Source organism: Trichosurus vulpecula, chromosome 8, assembly GCF_011100635.1.
Source record: "Trichosurus vulpecula isolate mTriVul1 chromosome 8, mTriVul1.pri, whole genome shotgun sequence".
Classification (NCBI taxonomy): Eukaryota; Metazoa; Chordata; class Mammalia; order Diprotodontia; family Phalangeridae; genus Trichosurus; species Trichosurus vulpecula.
In genome coordinates, this window is record NC_050580.1 from 211,266,108 (window position 1) to 211,279,985 (window position 13,878).

Below are 13,878 nucleotides of genomic sequence, written 5' to 3' on the forward strand. Positions count from 1 at the left end.
TCATTTTAATTACATATTAATATGTTTCAAGAAAGTATCTTGTAAATTGTGTATTGCAGGATCCTGTTTTCTCATTCATTCTACCACCCTTCTCTGTTTTATGGGTGAAATTATCCTATTCATGTTCACGATTATTGACAAATTTGTTTTTCCCTCCATCGTATCCTCTTTCTAACCTCTTTTTGCCACCTATCCCCTCTCTTGACAATGAAGAAAAAGGTCCCAAAAGAAAAGCAATGTGATTAATATTAGTAATCTACAGTTGAAATTGACTGTTCCTACTCTTCTGCCTCTCCTCTCTTTAGCTTTCCTCGACCTGATAATTTATTATACCTTCTTTTTCTCCTTTGATCCTCCCTTTATGACCTACTATCTCAAGTTGTAATATTTTGCTTTTGACTATTCCCTCTATGACTCTACTTTCCTTCTTAAACACCAGTCTCCCCTCTCTCTGTCCTTCACCAAATTCTGTGTTTGTATTAGAATGGTTCAGATAGAATTGAAAGTCATAAGATGTTCACTTCCTATAACCTGCCCCCCCAATGTGTTCATTTTTTTCCTCACACATCCCCAATTATGAGAAATACCAGATTTCTCTCTTCTTTCTCATTTCATCCCTAGCTATCCCTTTTCCTCCTTTCTTTTCTTTTTTTAAAACAAAACAAAAATAAAAGCAATAGAACAAAACTACACCCAAGTCCTATTTCTGTCTTTTATTAGTTCCCTTTGTGATAGAGACAGTGAGAGTCTGAAGAAATACTTGTCTCTTATCCCCCATTTGTCAATCAATCAATCAGTAAATATTTATTAAGTATTTACTATGTACCAAGCACTTTGCTAAGTACAAGGGATACAAAAAGAGACAAAAGATAATCCCTGCCAGTCAAGAAGTTTAGAGTCCAATGGGAAAGACAATAAGGAGATAAATATATACAAATATACATACATGCACATACACAAATATATATAAATCTTATACATAAGATAAAGTTGTTGTTCAGTCATTTTTTTGGTCATGTCTGACTCTTTGTGACCCTATTTGGGTCTTGAAAAAGGTACAGTAGTGGTTTGCCATTTCCTTCTCCATCTGGGAGGCAAATGGAGTTAAGTGACTTGCCCAGGGTCACACAGCTAGACAGTGTCTGAAACCAGATTTGAACTCAGGAAGATGAGTCTTCCTAACTCCAGGCCTACTGTGCCACATGCTTGCCTATATGTGTGTGTGTGTGTGTGTGTGTGTGTGTGTGTGTGTAGGATAAAAAGGAAGTAATTAAAGGGAAGGCACTAGAATTAAGAGGGATTGGGGAAGGCATCTAGTAACAAAAGGAATTTTCGTTAGTATTTAAAGGAAGCTATAAAGGTAAGTAGGTGGAGTAGAGGAAGGATCATTTTCCAGGTATGGGAGAAAGAAAACAGGCCTAGAGCTGAGAGATGTCTTGCTTGTGGAATGCCTAGAAGAAATCCCTTAGATGTCATTTCATTGAAGAATATGTGTTAGGGAGTAAGGTATGAGAACACTGGAAAGATAGATGAGGGCTAGGTTATGATGGGCTTTGAATGCCCAACAGCACATCTTGTATTTGATCCTGGAGGCAATAGGGAGCCACTGAAATTTATTGAGTAGGTGGGTGACATGGTTGGACCTGTGCTTTTGAAAAATCACTTTAGTGGCTGAATGGAGGATCTATTGTAGTGGGGAGAAATTTGAGGCAAGCAGACCAACCTGCAGGCTATTACAATAGTTCAGGCATGAGGTAATGAGGGCCTGTACTAGAATGGTGGCAGTACCAGAGGAGAGAAGGGGTCACATTTGAGAGATGTCACAAAGGTGAAATCAACAGGCCTTGGCAAATGATTGGATATGGGGGATTAGAGATAGTGAGGAACTGAGGATGACATCTAGGTTCAGATCTTGAGGGACAAGAAGAATGGTATTACCTTCTACAGTAGACAATTTTATGGAGAACTCACACAGGGCAAGTGATCACATGGTGGTCAGAAGAATCAATACAGGGACACGCTCAAGGTCTCTCTTAAGAACTTTGGATTTGATTGTGAGATATGGGAGACACTGGCACAGGACCACCCAGCATGGCATGCCCTCATCCAAGAAGGTGCTGTGCTCTATGAGGAAAGCAGAATTGAGGTGGCTCAAAAAACCCCCCAAAACCCCAAAACACAAGATGTGCAAATTTAGAGAATCCTCCCTAAGTGTTCACATGGACTATTTGTGCCCAATGTGTGGTAGAGCATTCTGAGCTTGTATTGGTCTGATCAGCCACAGTCAGACACACCATAACTTGACTCTAACATAGTGATGTCATTTTGGTCCTCTTTGAGAACAAAAGAAAACAACCAACAAGGAAGGTAGTAAAAGACAGAGAGATAATGAGTTCAGTTTTGGACATATTGAGTTTCAGATGTCTATTGGACATCCAGTTTGAAATGTCTGAAAGGCATTTGGAGATGCAAGATTGGAGGTCAGCAAAGAGTTTGGGGCAGGATAGGTAGATTTGAAAATTACCAACACAGAGATGTAATTAAATCCATGGAAACTGATAAGATCACCAAGTGAAGCAGAATGGAGAGAGAAGAGAAGAGGGGCCAGGACAGAATCCTGAGGGACACCTATAGCTTAGAGGGCATGATCTGCAAGAGGATCCAGCAAAGGAGAACAGGTTGTTGTGTTTGTCCTTTGTTTTTGAAGAAGACCATGACATCAGGAAAATGCTGACATGATTTTCAGTTGACTTTGATTTGAGGGAAGGAGGGCTGGGCAAGGTCACCAGCCTCACTTTCTCCTCCAGAGCCATCTAGATCCAGTGACCAGATATTCATCAGGAGACTGGAGAGGGCCCAGGATGCAATGGGAGAACCTGGCCCTTTCGAGCTAAGGCCTTTTCAGGTTCTCACTTTGAGTGAGGTAACACCCATTCAGTGAATAGGACTGACAACCTGAAGAGAAGAGAGTATCAAAGGGAAGAGAGTGATCTACAGTGTCAAAAGCTATAGAGAGGTCGAGAAGAAGAAAAAAAAAAGAGGAACACCCCTTGTATTCAGCAACTAAGAGATTATTAGTAACTCTGGAGAGAGCAGTTTTGATGGAATGATAACATCAGAAGCCTGATTGTAAGGCACTCCAAAGAGAGTGGAAAGAAAGTGGAAGTGTCCATTGCAGATGTCCTTTTGAAGGGGATTAGCTACAAAGGGCAAAAGAGATATAGAATTAATGTTAGTAGGGATGGAAGGATCAAATGAAGTTGGTTTTTTTTTTCTGGGATAGGAGAAACATGGACATGTTTGTGGACAGCAGGAAATGAGCCAGTAGACAGGGAAAACTTGAAAATAAATGGGAGAGTAGAGATCATAATTAATCTCCTTTCAATTGCTGAAATGTAGTTACCTTTCTAGATTTCTCTTTTTCCTGTGTTTGTATTTCAAGGATTCAACAATCTCTGGTCTTTATATCAGGAACCCTTCAAAGTCCTCCATTTCATTAAACTTTCATTTATCCTCCCTTTAATATTAGACTCAGTTTTGTAAAATAAGCTATTCTTGGATATAAACCTGTATAGTTTGCTTTTTGACATAACATATTCCGAGATTTTCTTTTCTTTATGATAGTTTCAGCATACACTTGCATGGTCCTAACTTTGGTTCCTTGGTTCTTAAACTCTTTCTTACTACTTGCAACATATTTTCCTTGACCAAGAATCTCCTGATTTTGGCTATGAAACTCCTGCATGTTTCCCAAATGGAATTTATTTGAGAAGGTGAGTAGTATATTACTTCTACTCTCACTTTGGCCTTTGCTTCTCATAGATCTGTACAGTTTTCGTTTATGATCTATTGATGTATGACAGCCAAGTTTTTTGTTTGGTCATGGTTTTCAGGGAATCTGAATTATCTCCTCTTGACCCGTTTTCCAGGTCAGATGTTTTTTGACAGAAGATACTTTATATGTTCTTTTATTTTTTTTCAGTCTTTTGTCTTTATTCTAATATTTCTTGTAGTCTTATAACATCATTTAGTTCTTTTGTCTGATTCTATTTTTCAGGGAATCTGCTACTTGGGCTAGATTTTCCAACTTCTGTTTTTTTTTCTCCTTCACTTTTTCACTTTCATTTTTTCACTCAAAAGGTGTAATTTCTATTCTAATTTCAATTTTATTTCTTGCTTTATTTCTTCTAATCACTCTTGGAGTCCTTGTGGGCAAGCCATTTTTTTCTCTGAAGCTCTATCCATACATGTTGTGGAATTATTCTTCTTATTCTGGGTTAATATCTTGGACTTCTCTTTATGCATAGTTTTTAGTCATCATGTTCAGTGTTTTTATTTGTTTATTCTATTTGCTCATGTTTGCAGCCCCTGCTTATGGATTGGAACTTCTACTATGGTAGGTCTACACCATTTCCCTAGCTCTCGGATGGAGTGTGATCTTTTCCTATCTGTTGGTTGTTTAGGTTTTTACCTCTTTATGGGATGGCTAGGATGAAGTTCAATTCTTTGCTGCAAAATCTGGCTTCTGCCTCCTTTCTTGGTGGCCAAATACAAGTGTTGGCTGAGATAAAACTGATCTCAGAACTCTGATAAAATCGTCTAGCACCTATGCCTAGTCTTTGATCTGGTATTGTCCCCTGCTATGGCTTGAACTTTCCTGACCTGTTTCCCTGGGCTGTGGATATGGCAAAGGTGTGATTGTAAATGCTTAGCCACCTACTCTCTGGAAAAAAAAACCAAAAACAAACAACACTGTAAGCAGGACACATTTTTAAGTTTAATCTGCATTACCAGCAACTTCCCCTACCACTTTTTTAAGTCTAGAAAATCAACAAAACAATAAATCAAGCCCACATTTGTAGTGTTTGCCTATTTCTGAGGTGCAAATGCTCACACTAAAAATTTAATCATAGAGGATTGAAAACCAGTTCAAGTTAGCTCTAGAACACCCACAGTTAGTGAGCAAAGGAGACTGAGAAACAATGGCCAGACAGGTAGGAGTAGAAATAGTAGAAATAGTCTGGTAAAAACCTAGAGGACAGAGCATTTAGTAATCAGATCAACAGTGTCAAAAGCATAGAATGGTCAAGAACAATTAAAATTGAGAACAGGCCATCATATTTGTAAGTTAAAACCCATTAGTAACTTTGCAAAGAGTAGTTTCAGTTGAACCACAAAGTTTGAAGCCAGATTGTAGGGAATTTAAAAATCAAGGACAAGGAAATGAAGTGTATCTCAGGTACCTGAGCTGAAAGGGAGGAGGGAGAGGAAGGAAGGAAGGAAGGAAGGAAGGAAGGAAGGAAGGAAGGAAGGAAGGAAAGGAGGGAGGGAAGGAAGGAAGGAAGGAAGGAAGGAAGGAAGGAAGGAAGGAAGGAAGGAAGGAAGGAAGGAAAGGAGGGAGGGAAGGAGGGAGGGAGAGATGGAGGGAGAGAGGGAAGAAGGAATACAGAGAGGGAAAAAAGGAGGGAGGGAGGGAAGGAGAAAGGGAGGAAACATTTTTTATTACAGTAGATATCATTTAGTCTAATTCTCTCATTTTATAGCAATTGAAACAAAGAAGACCTAGAAAGGTAAAATGGTTTGCCAAAGACTACATAAATAGTTTATAAATTATAGGGCCAGAATTTGAATCCAAGCCTTTTGTTCCAAATCCAGTCTGCCACATGCTACTCACTTAGAAATATCTATTCAGTTAACAAAAACATCTGCCAACACCAGTCTCAGCTATTTTGCCCTTTCTCTATGACTTTATTTTTTCTTTTATTTCTCCCTTTTTTCATTTTGTCCAGGTGATAATCCATATCACACTTTTACTTAGTGAATTAGATGAAAGATCTGATACTTGTGCTTTTGTAGACAGCATCCTCCAGACATCTCATATCCATGACTAAGCCACATTACATTTCTTTAGATGGATTAATATTATAGCATTTATATGTATGATATTATGTTACCTTGGACACCAGATAATTAGCAAGTCATTAAACCTCCATAGGCCTGAGTATAGCTCTAACCAAATGGACTACCAAAGTTGCTATATACTCACTGATTAGCGTGAGCCCAATGACAGGATAAACAGACAGAAAATACATCTTTTCTGAGAATGGAAACAAATGATGAAAGAAATTGAATTCAATTTTCACATTCTAACCCAGAGGCTATATTAACATACAGCATACAGTCTAATTACTTAGCAGTAATTCCTCCCAACTTATTACTAAATGCATCGGGTCCGACAGTTTTATGGTTTCATATTTTGGATTTTCTTGATGAAGTTGATGTATGCCTTGGTAGAACCATTTGTGTTTTTGTCACAAACCCTTCAAGGATGATGAATTGTCAGCTGTTAATCAATTATGAGGGTATTTTCAGTGGTAATAGTTTTTTTAAAAGTCCCAGCAAAGTCTCTAAACCCTGATTTCTGTACTGCTTCTCAACTGGACTCCAAGACCATTGCTCTTGAGCTCCGGAAGATTCTAGACTTGGAGCTAAAAGGGACCTTAGAGCATTATCTTCTTTACAGTTGAACTCCAGAGAAACTATAGGAAATGGGGAACACTTGTACAAATTTCTCTCTGTTCTCATGCCTTCCCTAGCTTTAATAAAGAGGTTGAAATTGGCCTTGACGGTTGGATCAGTTGATCAGGTTAAATCACCATCCAGTAGTCTTTTAGAGTCAATGAGATAATAATCTAAATAAACTTCTTGTTACTGTTGTTCAGCCATTTCAGACTATCCCTGACCCCATTTGGGGTTTTCTTGGCAAAGATATTGGAGTGGTTTGCCATTTCTTTCTCCAGCTCATTTTATAGACAAGGAAACTGAGGCAAACAGGGTTAAGGGTTACAAGCTAGTAAGTGTCTGAGACTGGGTTTGAACTCAGGTCCTCCTGACTCTGCACTTAGCACTCTATCCACTGAGCCACATAGCTGCCCTAAAAGAAACTGTATTTTTCCCTTTATTAAGCTCCTTGGTCCTTTTATTAATAAGTAGACCAAAAGGATGCATTGGGAAGCTGGCATTGTGTCCTCTTCCTAGTCTCCTGCATTTATTGGCCTGGGAATTACCATCATTCACTATTCAGAGATCCAACCCCTTTGATTGATTTACTAGGTTCTTAATACATGCCTGATGGGTGATCTCTTACAATAGTCCCTGTCATGATAGAAATGATACTCCATCACCATTGACATTTATGTAATGAATCAGAGCAGGGCATGCGTAGGCTCTCAGGCTATCACCTGATCAACCTCAGCATTTTTGCTCTTCTAAAGGAATTTATCTTAATTCTTTAACAGAAAAATACTTAAACTACTTACTCAGTTATTAGGCAGAATGGTGCATACTCTCTCCACTCTAAAGAAGATGGAAAAAAATGTGTTTGAAAGTATTTTCTTTTCCTGATATTGTGCTCCCCAAGAAAGGAATGCATTTGAAGTAGCAAATGTGGGCATTTCAGGAAAATGTGTACTTTGTCTTCAAACGAACAGCTTTCAAAATGATCTTGGTTAAACGCCCTTTTATTTTTATCTTTTATTCCTTTACAATACCAGCTGAGCTTACCCATCTCCCAATAGCTTCCAAATGAACCAGTAATTGTAAGACTCAGTGATTTAATTAGACTCATTCTAAATACTCACATTTTTATCAATTAGTTATTGGGCTAAAGAGAGTCTCATTGTTGAAGCCAGGTCATTTGGAAGCTAGAGGCTCCTTGAGGGCAAGAGGCTGAAAAACAGCAGTGTTAAAATCTGTAATTAACCTCACCAGACCTAGGTTGCTGAATTAGGAGTGACCTCCCCTCTCCATCCACATGTCTTTTGTTAGATGAGCTTTACATATAAAGTTATCACTACAAGAAAATGAACCAAAAATAGAGGAAATTTTCTTTTAAAAAAAAAACTTGGATGAAAATGATAAAGTCCTTCAACTTATAACATGTCTGTCATTCATAAAATTAGAGTTTTTAATTGGTAGTCCCCCTAAAAATAATCAGTTGGGATTTTTAAGACCAACAAAACTCCCTGTAAAAGATAACTGGGAATCTTTTAAAGTGGATATGCATCTTCCCACAGAGGAATGCACCTTTTGACAGCCCTTTATCCTCTTGAACAAGTTCAAGGCTTGATTGCTCTGCTTTGGGGAATTCCATGCATTAAACAGTTATGGGATGGGGGTGGGGATGGAGGAAGCAGGCTTCTCCTACATAAGGAGCTCTCCATTGCATTCATGTACCTACAATAAATCAATAGAGTAAGTCAAAAGCAATTATTTATATATTTTTTCAGACATAGATTCATTGGTTTAGAGCTAGAAGGAAGCTTAGAAGTTTTCTCATACAACTCCCTCATTTTACAGACATGGAAACCAAGTCCCAGAGAAGTTAAGCAACTTGCCCAAAGTCACAAGGTAATACTTGGTTATACTTGAATTAGAACTCTGGTCCTCTGACTCCAAAGCTCAAACCTTTTCCATTGTACGATATTGTCTATTAGTCAACTTTTTACTGCTTAGATGAGAGACTGATAAGCCATTCTCAGGTATACACACTTATTCCTTCTTGTCAATTCATATGATATTTAAAGGATGCATAGACACACACACACACACACACACGCACACACACACACACACAGAAATATACAAAATCCAGAAAATTAATCTATATGTAAGGAAGAAAAACAACTCGAAAGATTTAAACATGCAAAAGAAGACCAATAAGAAAAAAAACCTACATCCTCACAGAATTTAGTCAGTAATTTTTTCATCTCATACTAAATCTGTTCATCTCTATTGTTCAGCACCATCCTGTCATGAATACCCACATGGAAGCAAATCACATCGAAATAGTTGCAGTTACACAGATATCTTCTCCTCCTACTTCCCTCTAAGCTGACGGCTGAGAAAATAAAATTCAAGGGAATGCAAACCAGGTAAGGTAATTGGTTTTAATGGAAGAAACATCAATTATCATTTGCAAAACTTCAAAACTTTTGGGTCCTCTCCACTAGCAGCAAGGTCCTTCCTGATCTATTTGCCACCCCAACCATCAAAATCAAAGAAAGCGACGGCAACCGATGAAAGTAACAGTTGTCTTCTGGCTAGAAGTGTACATGTGTATGAGCCTGTGCGACTAGTAACAGTTTATATGTATTGTTATGGTCAACAATTATATCCTGCCTGCTTAGCAAATATGATGCTCTAATGCTTTTCATAAATGTGTTCTTTGTTTCCTTAATTATTAGGCAGACAGTTCCTTCTGTACAATGTCCAACTTTCAGGCAGGTGGAATAAGGAGGTGGCATCTGTCTAAATATTGAATGCCACGCTTCCCCCATCTGCTGTAATAACAGCACCCGGCCTGCTTGGCTTCAGTTATCTTATTCTGCATGTAACTAGTCAGCCATATGCCCTATATGCTGCACGTGCCACCAGAGTGACCCAGCCTCCACGGCAGCCTCGGAGATAGGAACCAAACAAGTGTGAAAAGAGAGAAGAAGTGAGGGTTGGGAGGTCAGGCACGTGCTGGAATCAGCAGGTGACAGTCAATACAGCCACTGAGATCTGCTCAAAGCACCAATGGAAAGGGTCTTCAAAAGTCAATTGACAGAATAGTGCAAGCTGCCAATCAAATTTTACAGGGCATACCTTCCAGGCTAGGCAAATAAGAAGATTTAGAGCACATGGTAGTTCATCATTTATAATCCTGTCTTAGCCCAGCATGGCTTAGTGATAGTTTGGTGACAGCTGATGAGCACATGACAGCTGGAGGATCTTATACAAACTCATACAGTAAAATTAAAATTAAATTAGTGACACACTTGTACACATTAGTTGTTGCAACAGTTAGGCAATCTGTTCAGGGTCCATAGCACCCGGTGAAGTTGTTCCTGAAATCGCTGGTGCCCACAACTTTCAAAAAGTGCCTGGTGATTGTTAGTACACAAGGAACTGGCCCTGGGACACCTTCCCTTTTGTTTCCAGGTTTTTCTTCAATGAAGCAAAGATAGATTTCCAACCGATGACAAAATGGTCTCATTCTCAAAAATCCCGTACCCCACTTTCAATACTGAGTTTCTATTTGACCTGATTAATTTTTTTAAGCACCGGAAGGGAACTAATAAAGAACTAAACTGTATTAGGAACTAGAGTATAGTATACTGTGGAACTAGAGTATAATATACTGTCTGCTCCTTGTATCTTTAATCTGCTAATCTTATTACTTCTATATTTTACGGGGTTTTTTGAGGGGGGCAGGGAGAGGCGCAGACATAAAAGCCTTTATAGGAGAGGTCTACTTTGATTACAAGATCTATCAGTTAAAAAAAAAATAAAGTCCCTTACTCCCAGTTGTGATTTTTCACATGTGCTTGTCTGGAAGTTTTCTTTCATTTTGGGAAACATTACAAAAAGAAGCCTTCCCAAGATGCGTGCCTCTATGAGATAGTTTCAAAGCCGTGTCTTTTGATACATGTTTACAGCTCGACTGTTGGTCTGAGAGCCATCGCAACTAAATCCAAAATGTTTGGCTCTTGTTTTATTTGCTTTGGAAAATAACACCATCCTTTGGGTGTACCAGTCATAGATTTGTACCTGGATGAAGTTACAAATGGGAGATCCCTGAAGAGTTTCTAGGAACTATAAATATTTAAGGGGGTGGAAAGTCTGCATATTTTAGAAATATAAGCTTATCCATTTAAAATATTGTCATAATATATGAAAGGGATAGATTTTGAAGGGGAAGAGATGAATTTTTTTTCCCCAGGAAGATGACCAAAAACATAATAAAATACTTCTAACTTTCCAGATTAAATTTAAGCTTAAAGGATGGCTCACTTATACATTATTCTATAGTGGACGGCACATAGTAGACACTTACAAGCCTGTGGATTAATTGATTAGTTCTTTGTTCCCCTCTTATAATAGTACATCAAATGGGATCACTGAAAGATTAAGTCACATGATCATCAAACTGTCAGTGATAAAATTAATATCTTTGGGCTGGGAGTAAAGCTCTGCAATTCGGGATGTTGGGAATTTAAGAGAGGTCAGATGGCTTGGTAGATAGGGTGGTAGATAGACTAGGAATCTAGGAACACTGGATTTGAATCTTTTCTCTAAAATTGAAGATGACCATCTCTCAATTTCTAGCTCCCTTTAAAACAGCTTAAAGTATTACTTCTCCCAGGAGGCCTTTCCTGATTCCCTTCCTACCTCCTCTTCCTTCCCTGCTGCTAATTTTGTCCCCTCTAAGGTTACCTTCTATTTACTTTTTATTTTTCTTTTGGTTCTGAATTATGTATATTTTGTCTCTCTGTTAGAATATAAGCTTGATGAAGGCAGGGACCACATTTTTTTTCTTTGTGTCCCTTAGGACTTGGAACATCATAAACACTAATAAAGGGTTGTTGATAGAGTGATGATAGTCCCTTAACCTCTTTAAACCTTATTTTCCTTATCTGTAAAATGAGGGTGACCTGTGGTACGGTACCATTAGTACTTACTTCACAGAGTTGTTGTGAGACGCAAATAAGATCACATATGTATGGTGGTTTGCAAAATTTGAAGTGCTATCCCAATGTCAGTGATTATTAGCTAATGTCAGGTATCATTATTATTGAAATATCTTATAGTCAGCTATATTTTCACCAAACCTTGATTTAGAACATTGTTAGATCCTTCCACTACAAAATAAGTCAAGTTCTATTGAACTATGCAAAGATCATTACAACATACATTAATTAAAGATATTTATTGGAATGATTCTTCATATAGATATTATATATAATACATATTTTCTATAATATATTTATATAATATATATAATATGTATCACATAAATAAAAGTAGCATCTCTTTTTTAAAAGGGGCAATTAATTATTCATTAAAAGTCAAAGCTTGCCTCTTAGCCCAGCTTCTCTGACACTATTCTAAAATTTTAACTAATACTTTTCATGATTGATGATGTGATCTTTAAAATAAATTAAAAAATAAACTTGTGTGGCTTAATATTCAATATAGGTAAGGGACCTGAAAATCAGAAAAATTCTATAAAATAAAATTTGTATGTATTTTTAAGATGTTTGATCCCAGAAACTATAATATGAAAGAAAATAAAAGAAAAAAAGAAAATGACATTTCTAAATCTACATTGGTATGGCATATTTTGCCCATCAAATAACAAGCCTCAGGCATATAAACTCCAAGGTCGGGTGCAGGGTCATCAAGAATTCAAATTTTATTCCTGGCTCAACCTTGTGTCCCTTGAACAAATCATTTCTCCAGCCTGTATCTTGGTGAATAAGCTCTAAGTGCTGTGAGGACTGAAATCACAACCTGTGCCAGTCAGAGCCTCATGGCCTTCAGAATTAGATGTGCTCACAAGTAGATATGTGCACACATAAGAGTATAGCTCCCTTAGTTCATCCCGAGGTTGGAAGGGGCAGAAAATTATTCAATGAATGAATCAGAGGACCAAGTACATTTCAGACAAGCACGGTCATACACAGCACCATTACTGGGAATCAATTCCCAGTCATTGTTCAAAGGGACCGGAAGGGCTGTGATAAAGAAGACATTCTGACAGAAGTCAAAGAGAGCATCAGAGAACTCAGTTCCACTGAGGGTATGCTTGTATGGTCTAGGGGTTGGTGGCTGTGCATTGCAGCTCATGTGGCAGAGCCCACCAAGGAAAGGTGAAGGAAAGGACTTATGCCCTTCCTGAAAGTGCACCTCGGTGCCATGTTAGATCCCTGGGATAAAACCCTGTTTTCCCATGGTAATTACAACTCTAATCACAAACATTGCTATGCATCTCTGCCTCAGCATGTCAGCCACAAGCAAAACTAGCCAAGACCTAGGAGGAGGTAGGGTATGAGTAACGTAATATTAATCGCTGAATACAGGAAAAGAGCCATCACTGAAGGGGATCTAGAGTCTTATTTTGAAATGACATTAAGAACCTGGGAACTACAAACTTAAAAAAAATAGATTTTTGATAACTATTTGAATGTAATTATTTCTTTTGCAATCCTATGTATTTTGTTTTAGCACTTAAAACCATTACTCTGAGAAGGGGGAGGCGGAGTCTCTAGGCTTTATCAGACCACCAAAGGTGTCCCGGACACAAAAAAAGGTTACAAGCCTCAGACATATAACTTTAAAGTACTAGTCATCTCTATAGCAACTAAGCATGACAGAGTGCCTGTTTGGGGGTATTTATTGGGAGAAGGTGAAGGTACAGTTCAGGATCAGATTTCCTTACAACCTATGCATTAGGATGAAGCTTTGGGGGGCTTGGGGGTGGGTACAACAATGGTATTGTGTGTGATAGAGTTTGGGGAAAAGGTGTAGTATTAATGTGATCGAAGATCTTCTCGCCTTACTGATATAAAAGGAAAAGGAGAGATAGTCTAACTCACCAAAGAGAGCTTTTTTTTCCTCCCCAAGTCCTAGTCTCTCATTAAAAAAGTAAGTGTTGCTCTCAAGAGCCAAATCTGAAATGATGGAGATTCTGAGAGGAGAAGAAAGGAGAAAGATTTAACAGCTCACTCTTTTATTATTGTTATGATCACTCTTTATTACTTAGCACTTACATAACACTTTATAGTTTCCAAGGGCTTTACAATCCTTAATTACTCAATCTTGAAATATATTTAGAAAAGCATTTGAATTTAGTTGACTGTGCTATTCAAAACCTGTGCAGCCACCATTTTCTGCCCTCACTTGTATGGTGTCTCCCTGCTGGGAGACAGGGTGAGAAGAGGGATGGCCAGTGGGAAAGGATCTCCTGAGGAAAAATGGAAGGGGGAAGAAGGAGGAGACAACCCATCCCATGATACAATAACAATAATCAGTAGTGCCTAACACTTTCTCCTT